Here is a 14,336-nt window from a genome sequence, read left to right as displayed (position 1 = left end):
GTTCATGTTTCAAACCCTCAATAAAACATTGAGCCTGAGATGTGTATGTGTGTGAATATTTAGCTTTAGGATACAGCACTCTACAACTTACTAACTGGGCATTTATGCATTTAAAACATTGTTTCAACATGTTTCAAACCCTCAATAAAACATTGAGCATTTAAAACATTGTTTCAACATGTTTCAAACCCTCAATAAAACATTGAGCCTGAGATGTGTATGTGTGTGAATATTTAGCTTTAGGATACAGCACTCTACAACTTACTAACTGGGCATTTATGCATTTAAAAATGTATGTGGCAGAGGGCAACTGGACAGGGCTTGGACAATGTGGAGGAGGGTATTCATTAAATGTAATGCAACAAAGCTGACAATGCCAGTAGGCTAATGTTACCGCCCCATTTGGGCTGTCAGAGCTTTGACACTGTGTTCATGTTTCAAACCCTCAATAAAACATTGAGCCTGAGATGTGTATGTGTGTGAATATTTAGCTTTAGAATACAGCACTCTACAACTTACTAACTGGGCATTTATGCATTTAAAAATGTATTTATAATGTGGCAGAGGGCAACTGGACAGGGCTTGGACAATGTGGAGCAGGGTATTCATTAAATGTTGTGTTTTTTTTTCAGAAATATAATTTTATATTAATTAAAATACATGTTTATATTTTTAATAATTTTATAATATAGCCTAACGTTACTGCCTGCGAGAAAACTGATAATTCTTCAAGGACCATGTAAACGCAGTTTTCTGCATAGCCGGCTTATTGATTTGCATGTAAACGCATGAAAACAGTTTTCTATAATAAGCAGATTTTTGATAGTTATCCGCTTATTCTGTGCATGTAAACGCACTCACTGACACATTCACTCAACACTAAAAACAGCATGTTTTGATCAGGCTCTGAATCTGATCTCTTAAAAAAGTTCTTCACAAAAATGGAATGTGATAAGAGAACAAATGAAAGTAGGATGAAACTGTTTTTTTGTTGTTGTTTGAAAGCGGATGGTCTGTTCTTTCATTTGATATTTTATGTTTATTTAAAGAAGATAATTTTTCTGCATGGCATTAAACTAAAACTGGGTGGCAACTTAAAAAAAAACGCTGATGGGGAAAGAGTTCAGCATGCTTCCGAAGATATTTGATCATCACTTCAACAGTTGCACGATATAAATGTTTACCATGATAATGATAACCATGGTTTTTTGGTCAATTGATTACTATGAGCAAGACCATGGTTTTACTACACTAACCATGGTTTAACTATGGTTTTTGAAAACCATGGTTGTCAAAACCATGGTTATTTGGTGGTAACCATGGTTTTACTATAGTAACCATGGTTTTTTGGTCTTAACTGTAGTAAAACCATGGTTAATTTTCGTAAGGGTATAACTTATATGAATGTTGGTTTATAAAATAAACACCACAGTCTTAAATCATATTTTCATCGTGTATTTGCTGCGTCTGTGTTGGTTGGGAACTGCGCTCTGTTGCAGCCACACTTGATTCTGAGGAACTACTTTGTTTGGCGGAAGAGTAATATTTGTACTAATATAATTACAACTTATTTGTGTTTTATAAATCCCACTAACGTTATGCATATGAAGTAACCGTTTTATAAAAGCAAAAACCCCCGCGAAGCAGTGAGGTTACAGTGCATTTTATAACAGCTAAGGGGGTTTTAAAAATGCCCCTTAGCTGTTATAAAATGCACTGGTAACCCACTGCTTCTTGGGGCTTACTGCTTTATTAAGAAAGCATGTGAGCGCATGATAAAAAATGTGATGAAAGATCACAGCCAACTGATCTACACTACAGTGGAGAGTTAAATCAAATCAATTGTTATAAAATATGCTGGGTTATTTTTATTTTCCAGTGTTGGTTCCACTGTGGGTATATTGAGGGTGTCCTAAAAAAAACGACTTCATAGAAGCTTATTATGACATACAGTTATGTGTTAGGGATAAACACCCTCTAGTGGCCAGCAGCTTATTACAAATTGTGGTTACGCATCAGCGTCAAATTAGACGCATTTAATTTTCGTAACATTATTGGTTTCATAAACATTTACTGTATGGTTTTAAAGATATTTTGGATCATCTAACCCCACCCCATTCTAAGCCCAAACCCTTCTTAACAATATAAAACAAAACAAACGCGCAAGTGAAAGTACAGTCACAGGTATTTATTGCATAAATTGACCAGTAAACAACAGTATTAAAGTATTATAAAATGCATTATTGGTCACGAGACACATGAGGGCCAATGATAATCAATCACAATCAAAGATGACGTATCGCTGCTTCTGATGGAGCAGTTTTTGAACAAGTATATAAGATTTACAGCAGATAGTGATCGTTTTTGCGTCTTTTCCTCATATAAATCGATTGTTTGACCTTGGTGCACTTGGAATTTTTTTTTCATTTTGAAAAAAAAAACAAATGGAGAAAGTTTTGTATGCTGTGTTTTATATTTTATAATAAATGAATGAGTATGTTATTTGCCCAATATCCCAATACATGTCCTCATTACAAAATTATAACCCAATAAGTAATTTCATACCCCAAAATATTAAGTTTTAGCTGCTGCCAATAGAGGCGCTAATTTAGTAAACGCATCTTTGTGTCGTATTTAGGGGAAAGGACAAATGAACAAAATGCTTAGTTGTTTTATCCTATTGTATTATTGGGTCAAATATAAACATTTTCTGGGTTAATTTAACCCAGTGATTCTCTAGATGGTGCATCTTCTTACGCCCCCCTTAAATAAAATTCATGACATAAAACCGTCTCGAACATATCATTTTAATTAAACAAGAAATATTAAATGTTCAATATTGTGCGATTGCATTTCTGATGTTTAATTGAAAAAAATGAATAATAAATGAATGTATTTCATAACATGTTTAAACCCAACAAGGGGTTAAAAATAATCCAGCTTTTTTCCATGTACTGCTGAGATGCAACAGTTTCAGTTAGTTGACAATAACAGTGTTTGTAAAATTATTAAGGTTTTTACTAAGAGAAAGTCAAATGCAGACTGTCAAATTTGAATAATACGCAAAACCCATAAATTATTGTTGCTAAAGGGCAAAATATAAGCTCTTAAAAACCACTGGGGTTGTTCGCCCACCCGAAAAGATTATCACAGGCTTACTCTAAGAAAACAAATATTAGCAGTCTAGACATATACATGTGTGGGCTAAACCATTATGTCATGTTATGATATGTTGAGTAAATCATATTGTGGCTCCATCCTTAAACTTAGTGAGCGACCTATCTAGACAGCATTACCTGCCTACCATAGCCATCATAGTTCCCAACATGAAAGGATGCTGCAGGCAGCATATACAAAACTGAACCCAGCAACAGAAAGCATCACTGTGATAAGCTCAGTTAAAAACATTATCTAGGAGGATGAGGATGGTGGAGTGTTCAATCAGTAACACTTTATGATAAGGTTGTATTTGTTAAAGGAATAGTCTACTCATTTTCAATATTAAAATATGTTATTACCTTAACTAAGAACTGTTGAATCATCCCTCTATCATCTGTGTGTGTGCACGTAAGCGCTGGAGCGCGCTGCGACGCTACGATAGCATTTAGCTTAGCCCCATTCATTCAATGCTGCCATTTAGAGATAAAGTTAGAAGTGACCAAACACATCAACGTTTTTCCTATTTAAGACGAGTAGTTATACGAGCAAGTTTGGTGGTACAAAATAAAACGTAGCGCTTTTCTAAGCGGATTTATAAGAGGAACTATATTTTATGGCGTAATAGCACTTTTGGGAGTACTTCGACTCGCCTGAAAAGTCCGCTCCCCTTCTCACTCTCATAATGGGAGAGGGAGGGTGTTACTGCGCCAAGTCGAAGTACTCCCAAAAGTGCTATTACGCCATAAAATATAGTTACTCTTTTAAATCCGCTTAGAAAAGCGCTATGTTTTATTTTGTACCACCAAACTTGCTCGTATAACTACTCGTCTTAAATAGGAAAAACGTTGATGTGTTTGGTCACTTCTAACTTTATCTCTAAATGGTACCATTGAATGAATGGGGCTAAGCTAAATGCTATCGTAGCGTCGCAGCGCGCTCCAGCGCTTACGTGCACACACACAGATGATAGAGGGATGATTCAACAGTTCTTAGTTAAGGTAATAACATATTTTAATATTGAAAATGAGTAGACTATTCCTTTAACATTAGTAAATGCATTAGCTAATATTAACTAACAACGATTGTTCACCCAAAAATTAAAATTCGCTCATCACTACCTCGCCCTTATGTCGTTCCAATGAGTTTTTTATTCTGTTGAACACAAAAGAAGATCTTTTGATAAATGATGGTAAGCATACAGTTATGGTGCCCATTGATTTTCATGGTATTTGCTTATCCTACTATGGAAGTCAATGAGTTGTCAACTGTGTGCTTACCATCATTTTTCAAGAAATATCTTCTTTTGTGTTCAACAGAATAAAGGTTTAGACCTCTATATATCACTTATTTTGTTCATGAAATATTCTGAGATGTCTTCCCATCTGACAAACCTGTCCTGGTGGGCTGAGGATAAAAGCTTAACAGACATCAAGAAATCAGAGTCACTCCCATAAACAAATAAAGGATAATTAATATCGAAAAGCTTAGGTTTACTGGCAGTGCTAAATCATTAAGATTACAGGTGAAGGTCTCTAACCAATCTATCAAATATGTAAGGGATTATATAGATTTTTTATCATTTACATTTACACTACATATATTTATTTAGCAGATTTTGTTGTACAAAGCGACAAATGAGAGAACATTTAACATTTGTCAGGAGCCAACAATAGTCTACAAAGCTGTGTTGACAAAAGCTGTCACTGGGGCAGTGCTCTTTCAAAAGGATTTATATGTTTCATTTAGGTAAATATATGTGTGCATTTGGTACCGATATAAACTTCCGAGGTACTAATATTCACTGTTAGGTGCAAATGTGTAGTTTTAGAAGGGTACTGCCACAGTGACAGCTAGGGATCATTTTTGACCATATATTTCTGATAGTGTGCTCATGTCAAACTAAAGTAAAATGCAGTCTGGTGAATTTGAAGGGTACAACGCACAGATTCATTGTGTCATTAACATTCTTGTGACATTCAATCCTCAGACTGATTTAAAGAGCTCTATAATTATTTCTTCTCCAGAGTGATTCTGCTTTGCTAATAACACATTGTAACGGAAATTGCATGCCAGGTGAATCATGGGTATGGAAAGTGAATGTGTTCACAGGAGAGGAGAAACATAATCATTACTTATTAAATTACAAATCCTTTATCGAAATGCGGGACTATGCAATATGCAATATTATTCTATTTGTAAAATATTCATGGCTGGAACATTCACTATGTTTGCAAAAACATACTTATCAAAGCAGATCAATAAAAAATGAGTGAAACAGGTATTCAGTTTAATAAGCTAATGCATTTGTAAAAATAAAGGTTCTTTGTAAGGTTGCATGGTTCCATAAACATCCAGATGCGTTCTGTCAGAAAAAATTGTCAGAATATGTACCCCAGCTGTCACTGAGGTAGTACCCATTAAAAAAGGTCCTAATATGTACAGATACATTTAGTACCAATATATACCTTTGATTTATTAATATGTAACTTTGAGGTAATATGCACTCTTTGGTACCAATATGTATCCTACCTCTGAGGTGCTACTATATGAACTCTTTAGGTATAAATCTTTTTAAAAAACGTACCAACCCCCAGTGACAGCTGGGGTACACATTTAAAAAAAAAATTCTAAGAGTGCAGCTGTCACTGGGGCTGTAGTAGTATCCCAAATGTAAACATATCTGCACCTACATATTAGGACCTTTGTAAGGGGTACTGGCACAGTGACAGCTGGGGTACATATTTTGACAATTTTTTCTGAGAGTGTAGCTGTTACTGGGGCTGTATTAGTTTTCCAAATGTATACATATCTGTACGTACATAATGTATTAGGACCTTTGTTAAGGGGGCGTGCACACCAAAGCTTTTATGCAAGCGGCTGGCGTATGTTTTTAAAGGTGCCCTTCCTCTGGCGTTTTTATTGTTTTAGACTGTTGTCTGAGGTCTACTCATGACGTTTGCATGGTTTTTACATCCAAAAACATCAAAAGCAATAGTAATAGGCTATTTTGTACCCTGATTTTGAGGCTGGTTAGAGAAATGATCCGTTTTAATGGGCGGGCTGCATTGACGACTTGGAAGTAAACGCCCACTGCTATGATTGGATAACAGTTTTTCGTTCAAACTAACTTTCAATTTAATCTCATGTGTAATCAGTTTAATGTTAAGTGAGTGTCTTAAGACACAGTGTCTTTCTTACACAGGCATATTTTATCATAAACCCTTTTGACACACACACGCGTGTCTTTTATCGTAAACCCACAAAAACACACACACAAACACAAACGTACACGTGTCTTTTATCGTAAACCCTTTCGATGTGCGTGTAGCAGCACACACACACACACACACACACACACACACACACACACACACGCACACACACACACACACACACGTCTTTTACATAAACCCTTCGACGCGTGTGTAACGAATGCACAATCACACACATGTGTTTTTTATCACATTCAATGGCCGCAACTGATAGTAACACATTGTACTAAAGTGTTTTACTCCCACAAACACGCGTGTCTTTTATCATAAACCCTTTCAAAGAGTGTGCAGCATGAATTCGCGTCCCTCGGAAGAGAAAACACCGGCCGCCACAGTGACACACAGTACTAAAGCGTTTTACTCACATAAGCTGCGCCACCATTACGTCCGGATCCAATATTGATAGAGGAGCATTGCTTTTTAATCGCAGTCTCTCTTCAAATCCAGCGTTCTTCTGAACATCCAAACATGTAGCAACTGTTATGATTCCCTCGTTTAATAGGAATGATGTCTCTCGACGAAAAACAATGGCCCGAATACTGTACGGTTAACGTTTAGCCATCCTTGCTGTAACTTGTTATGAAAACTAACTCAACTACACGTAATATGTGGGCGCGGTCTCAAGTTGAATAGCTCATGAATATTAATGACCTCGATCAGTTCCACGTCACACTGATAAGCTTTTCAAACTGACCTGATTTCTCCGCTTCTTTCTTTTCAGTGGCTACAGCTGACAGAGGAGGTGGAAGTTAATTTTCACATTCACGACACAACACAAACACATATGGACCTAACACATATCAAAAAATACAAGTAAAAACGGTTTTATGTGGAAGGGCCTCTTTAATTGTTTCCAATGGAAGCGCGGCGCAGCTCGCTTTATTTTCTACGCCGAAAGCCGGCACTTAGTGGGTTTTTCTGCGCTCAGTGCTAAAAATATTCAACTTTTGGTGAAAAGCTCAGCTCATCAATTGTCAGTTCTCACACGGTCCTCCAATCACAGTGGAGGAGGGGCGGGACAAATATCCCAACAAGCAACCGGGGCATCAATGACTGATATACAAACCACTCAGCTGAAGAAAGCTGGCAGTCAGCTCAAATAAAAGCTGCCAGTCACCGTACACCTGGCGTTGTTAGCCGCGTAAAAAAACTTTGGTGTGCACGCCCCCTAAGGGTACTGGAACAGTGACAGCTGGGGTAGTCTACATATTTTTGAACAGTGAAAACATTCTTTAGACTATGAAAAGGTAAGAGAGAAATTGTTCTTTAAAATTGATCGACTTGGTTTTTTGGAGACCCAAAATTGGTTATTGTATGCCATTCCTGTAAAAAACCCTTTTAGAATTTGTATTTTTAGGAATGCAGTATAATGTGTGGACACAGCTGACTAAATTTTTGTTTTTTCATGGTCTTGAAAATGTTTTTACTTTGAATTAAATAATAATAATATTTTGAATGGATCAGCTTGGCCAAATAGTAAACAAAAAGCAGCCAGCATGCATGAGAACTCATGCAAGATTGTTAAAGAGCATCACAAGACACCTCAAGAAGCTGGATGAGAGACTGGCCAGAGTGCGCAGCCCTGTAATGTAGTGAATGATGTCCTTATTATATATATATATATATATATATATATATATATATATATATATATATATATATATATATATATATATATATATATATATATATATATATATATATATATATACTCATTATAACTCATTATAACATTATAAATTCAAAACTGTGTTTTCTGTTTTCAGTATGAAAGCCCTGCAGTTACAAGGTCATTTCTTAACATTCTCATCCTGAAATCAATCTATAGCAGAGGAAGTTCGTAAAACAATTGCATTTACATTTACATTTAATCATTTAGCAGACGCTTTTATCCAAAGCAATACAAGAACAGCAATACATAAGTGCTCTAGTCCAACAAAGTATACATAGCCAAGTTTTTTTTGGCATATATATATATATATGCCAGAAAAAACTTGGCTATATATATATATATATATATATATATATATATATATATATATATATATATATATATATATATATATATATATATATATGCTCTGAGGCTCATGCTTGTAGCTCACATTAGTAAGCATTTTAACAACCTTGTATTTAATTTAATGTATAATGTAATGTTGGGGGTGTACAACTTGACTGTGACATCACAGTTTGTGTTATGTTGACATTGGCCTGTTTTCCAGCAGTCTTTTGCGTGCATAAATGTTTACATAAAAATGAGGAAACAAACATGAGGCTCACAATATGTCATTATTGTATTATGTACAAAGCTCTTGTTATTCATCTATGCCTAGGTAAATACAGCTTTTTATTCTATGGCACCTTTAAATGACCCAGACACGGTCAAGAAAGAGGGTCTCAGAAAACAAACAAGGCAAAGATTGGTCAAAAATACATATAGAATGAGCTACAAAGTTCAAGATGCACTGTCTGTAAAATCCACATAACACCTGCCTCAAAAATCTAACTTTTAAAGTCATTTTCAATAAGGAATATAAGTAGAGAAGTATAGGGCCCCTTGTCCTCTCTGTATAAGGAAGTTCAGAGTTTGTGGGTGTCAGGGGCGTAGCAGCCATTTTAAAAGTGGGGGGGACAGTATGGTAATGTGACCTAAGCTGCTGTTCATAATAATACATTCTAAATAGAATACCAATTGGCATTTTACAGCACCCTAGTGGCAATTTTGGGAACATGCCATGATAGCTTACATGAACCTATATTTGTGAAATCATACTCACAATTTAAAAATACTGCAGGACTTTGAAACCAATGTGAGACCATCTATAGCCTACTTTATTTTTATGAAATAAAGATATTTTATGATAGTTACAATATTTCAGTTACACTACATTTGTATTTTGATGAATATACAGATTACATCTACACTAATTTTATACAACATACATTTTATGAAAATATAGCAATAAAACCTAAATCAATGTATTTACAAGTTTTTAATATTTTCAAGATGGAAGTAAGTTATTTAATCATACATGGCCGTGGGAAGTGGGGGTGCTGTGGGTGCTGCAGCACCCACTGTTGGCGAGAGGGAGATTTTTTTTTAAGTAAAAATATTTTGCACAATTTATATATTACTTATGAATATTTTAGGACGTGTATTTTGGATTTTAATTTCATTACTGTCTGTGCCTACCCATCTCCGTGGCCTCATCCGAGCGCACTTTCTCCGCCTTGCGTCTTTTGAAGACATGGGTAAGCAGCACCATGACCCAGAATAGACTCACACACCTTTGGCTAATGCATGCCCACACAGAAATTCTGAACTGCCTGGGCATTCATCCCCTAGCTCATGAGAGACTTTGGACTCTATTATACAACCGGCGCAATGCGCGACGCGAGTGTCTTTTGCTATAGTAAAGAGCGCGTTGATATTATGCGCATACAGTATTAACGGGATGACAACGCGGGTTTGCTTATCACATACATGAATGCGAAGCAGCACAAAAACGCTTTTTAATATGAAAAATTAAAGGATTAAAATGTAAAAGATTATTATTGAGTCTCTTGGACATAAATGATGACCGATTATGAGACGTTAGAAGGAGTAAATAGCTGCTTCATCTAAGTAAATAAATGCTTTACTTTAAACGAATGCATCTATTTTTTTTATTTAAATGCTACCCCACGAATTTATTGTATATAATGACTATGTACCTGTGGATATGGTGAGATGAGAACGTTTGTAAATTCTTTATCTCTTGTTTGTAACAAATAAAGAATTTTTAGAGTACAAACCTTATATAAAGCCTAATATATTCTAAAAATGTAATTATACACCATGTATTTTTTTTTATAAAAGTATACAATATCAGAACTAAACCCATTATTATTTTTGTTCCATTTATGAATTGTAAGTTAAAAAAAGACAGTAATAGTACTATTTAGTAAAAAAAAATCTATATAAAAATATACTAGGTATGTTACTGTGAGAATATTTTACCACTGTTAATCGACGTGTGATTTAAAAACGAAAGTAAAATATTTTCGTCCGCATGGATATAAAAAATTGTGAAGTTTAATTATTATTTTAATTATTATTATGTTGTTATAATATTATATGTTGTATTAAAATATGTTCTATGTATGTATATCTAAAGTTATAATGAAAGTAATTTTCCCTGGGATTATTCAAAGTATTTCTGCTTCTGATTAATAGCGCATATATTTATCTGATAACTGATGATGTCTGTATGTTTCAGACCCTGGCTGTGTGCACTGAAGTGTATATGACAATAAAGTATTAAAACTCAATGTATTTATTTTTAAAATGAATTTTAAATAGGCCTATAGGCTCATAGGTTTTTTGTTAAAAAAAAATTATTTCACAGCACCCCCTGTTCAAAACATCAAAACTTCCAAACTTTTTACAATTAAACTAGATTATCTTTAATCCTGTTGCTCCATTACTTTAAACTTTGTTTTAAATCTCTGATTAACTTTAATGTTTGATGAGTTCAAATAGATTTTCTACAATTAAATATGTGGCTAAATCATCAGAAACAGACACCGCGAGCGTGGTGGCACTATTCAAAGATGCGTTTATTATAACGTCTCAACAGAGTGAGTTTGACGGCTTAAAAATATTACTTAACACTACCAGTGACAGCTCCCGATGCTCGTATGCGCTTCTCCTCTGTCATGCGCGCTCCAGTCAGAAACTGAGAGCAGTGAATAAACGGACACACGGCGGTGCTTCATGACAAATGCGTCGCGTCGGCACATCTTGTTCATTCATTATATCACAATAACGGAGCTTAGCAATATTTCCTGCCACATTGCTTCGTTAATCAATACAATTGATTGTTTTAATGATTGTCAAATGTTTCTATTTGAATAAGATCTTTAGATTACCGATGTATAGTGATTTATAATATAGGCTACAAAAAAATATATTACATTTGCCTGCATAAACTGTTTATTTTCTTTATGAAGGACAACGTCAACATTTGTTGCTGTTTAATTACACCGGCAGATTCATCAACGCAGATTATGGGTTTAGCATAAATAAGTTTTAATCTATATTATAAGGTTTGTAAGCTGTGTTTAAATGTAAGTGGTGCAACACAACTCGAATTAAAATTAAACTGAGATAAACAAACCATATTTTAGCTCTAAACTCTGCTTATTTTAATCTGTGCAACCCACGCTGAATCCTGCGCAGCGTGAGGAGGTCCATAGTGTATTTTAACTACAGTAGGTTAAATCATAACATGAAAACTTTATCTCGTGATTTGTGTCATCAAGACATACTGCAACATTATCTAACGTGTGTTTGAAAAAATTATGTAGGCTAATCGTCCTTTGCTTTTTTCTGGGGTGCATTTTATCCCAGACGGCGTAATAGCAAAAGTAAATGAACCAACGAAACTTCACAAGAGCAACAAGAGATTTGAAGCTCATGCAGACACGCTCTGTGATTGGCTGAATGTTAGTTCACTCAAATCTAAGTAACAAATCAGAGAACACTGTACATGACGCACTGCGCTGTTGCTCGCCGGAGCTCGCCTCCGTCTCTCATTAAAAATGTATGACTTCTGGCCACTTTGATGCTTGGTGGCCTTGTGAACGCACAGTAAAAGTGGGGGGGTCGTGACCCCCCCGTCCCCCCCGGTTGCTACGCCCCTGGTGGGTGTATCATGATGTTTTAAAAAGCATTGCGAAAAAACAATAACTGATCACATATTGTTCATAATCTATGTTTATTAGCTCCATTAAGGTTTTATTAATCAAACCCCTTAGGACTAAATGAGCTAAGTGAAAGTTCCAAGCACATCCTATAGGTCAGGGATTCCCAAAGTGTGGTACGCGCACCCCCAGGGGTACGCGAGCTGCCACCAGGGGGTGCGCGAGAGGAAAAATGTAATGGCGGTCTGTTTCTTTAAGTGGGATTTTTCCATACAATAAATAAATAAAAAAATGAACAGTAAACATTTCCTTTGTAATCGCTTTTATTTTAAATAAAAAACTATAATTTATTAGTTTTTGATAGAAACGTAGAAGACAGCTGCTGTCTTTTTCTACGCACTGCTCTTCTGTTATGCACTGCAGCCGCTATATGCGTGCCAACTCGTTTCATTCATTCCATATATATTATAAATATGCTTAACTGACTGAAATCAGGGAAACTGTCATGTGGGACGTCTTATGATAAAGTTGTTAGTCACGAAGGAGGAGAGGGACCAAGAGAGAGAGACTTTTTATGGCAAAAATAGAAATAATGAAATGTGACTGACGAGACATGGGCACAGGATACGCGAGCAATGTGTTTTCATGCATGGTAAAGAGACCGCCAATGAATTATATAATAAAATACATAAACACTTACTGTAGAGAACTTATTAAAAGCTTTCATTTAATTTTGTTTGAAACTTGAGCTGTTATAATGAATCTGCAAACTATTATACACCTTTTGTGCGAACAGTAAAGGCTTTCGTTAATGTGTTTGATGGGTCTGCACGTGACGCACTGGTAAACATGAGGAAACCTCTCATATGTCATCTATTAGCTGACGGCAGTAAGTGTACGTTTTTTACCATAGTAAACTCGAATGGCGTCTTAATATCACAGTGGTTAAACGCATACACGGGGGCGCGCATCATCTACGCTGAGCGTATTTCAGGTGGTGCAATAGGCGTAAATATTTTTCACAATGTTGGACGTAGCTAAGCCCGACGTAGGACTATTACACCCAACTTCTTAACGTCCGGCTAGTGCAACCGGCCCTTGGTTATTTGCGCATGATTAAACATGAGTATTTATGGTGAGAAAATAAAGCTTTTTTGGATTTTTTTTTAAATGGGGATCGGGGGTGCGCCAACCCGGTTGGGACATAGAAGGGGGTGCGCAGGAAAAAAAGTTTGGGAACCCCTGCTATAGGTTAACACATGGCGCCCCCTATTGTTTGTAATAAAAACTTTACGAAGTTTACTAAAGGATTTTACTACAAAACCAAAGGTTAAACTATGGTTACTGATTAATATATGGTAAGATATAATGCCTACAGTAGCTAGTTGTTATTGTAAAATAAATCCTGATAGGGTGATCAGGTTTTATCTGTGATTATTGCACATCAGCAACCAATAACTTTAGTTAAACGTCCGGTTTTATTGTATTTGCAATAAAACCATTGTTGTTTTTGTAAAGGAATATGCTGGATAATGGCAAAATAACCTATAGTAAATGAGATCAACATAAAATTGCACCTGTTGTGCAGTAAAAGAAGTGAATCGATTTTCAAGAATGACTGCAGTTTCTATTTATGGCCAGATGATGTCGCCAACATCCATATTAATAATGCATCTCACTTGGGCTTTTCTGCAATATAAATGGAAAGTGAGTGAATGAGGGTAAACTTGTTAACATGGCGACAGTCTCAAGTTCAAATTGTGTTAGTTTAAAGCGAGATGCAAACATGTATTTTGTGCTTACTGAACTAGAATAGTAATACTGAACATCTGTGTATTATGTTTTAGAAAGTTTATAATGCTAATAAATTTGTATTACACTTTCCCCTCAAAACAAGCAAATAAACATTAAGAAACTGTAAGGATACTGTATGCATTTCATGATAAATGACCTCAACACAGCACAAGAAACAAACAGAAAATTTGAATTACATCACTGCATAAAACAACAAGCTATTCGCCTTTCAGTTTTTTACATTTTAGTTTAAAAAAAGCCTTTTGGTCAGGACTTCTTTAGTGGCAAAACATTACAGTAGATTCCTATAAGGGTGCGTGAATAGAGGCAAATGAACCTTATAGGGCATCTAAGGCAAATTTTAACGCATGCATTGCACCATGTACAAATGTGATTTGATCAAACATGATCAAAGTGAGACACACA

This window comes from Paramisgurnus dabryanus, chromosome 10 (assembly GCF_030506205.2).
Source record: "Paramisgurnus dabryanus chromosome 10, PD_genome_1.1, whole genome shotgun sequence".
Taxonomy (NCBI): domain Eukaryota; kingdom Metazoa; phylum Chordata; class Actinopteri; order Cypriniformes; family Cobitidae; genus Paramisgurnus; species Paramisgurnus dabryanus.
Note: the sequence above shows the minus strand (reverse complement) of the source record.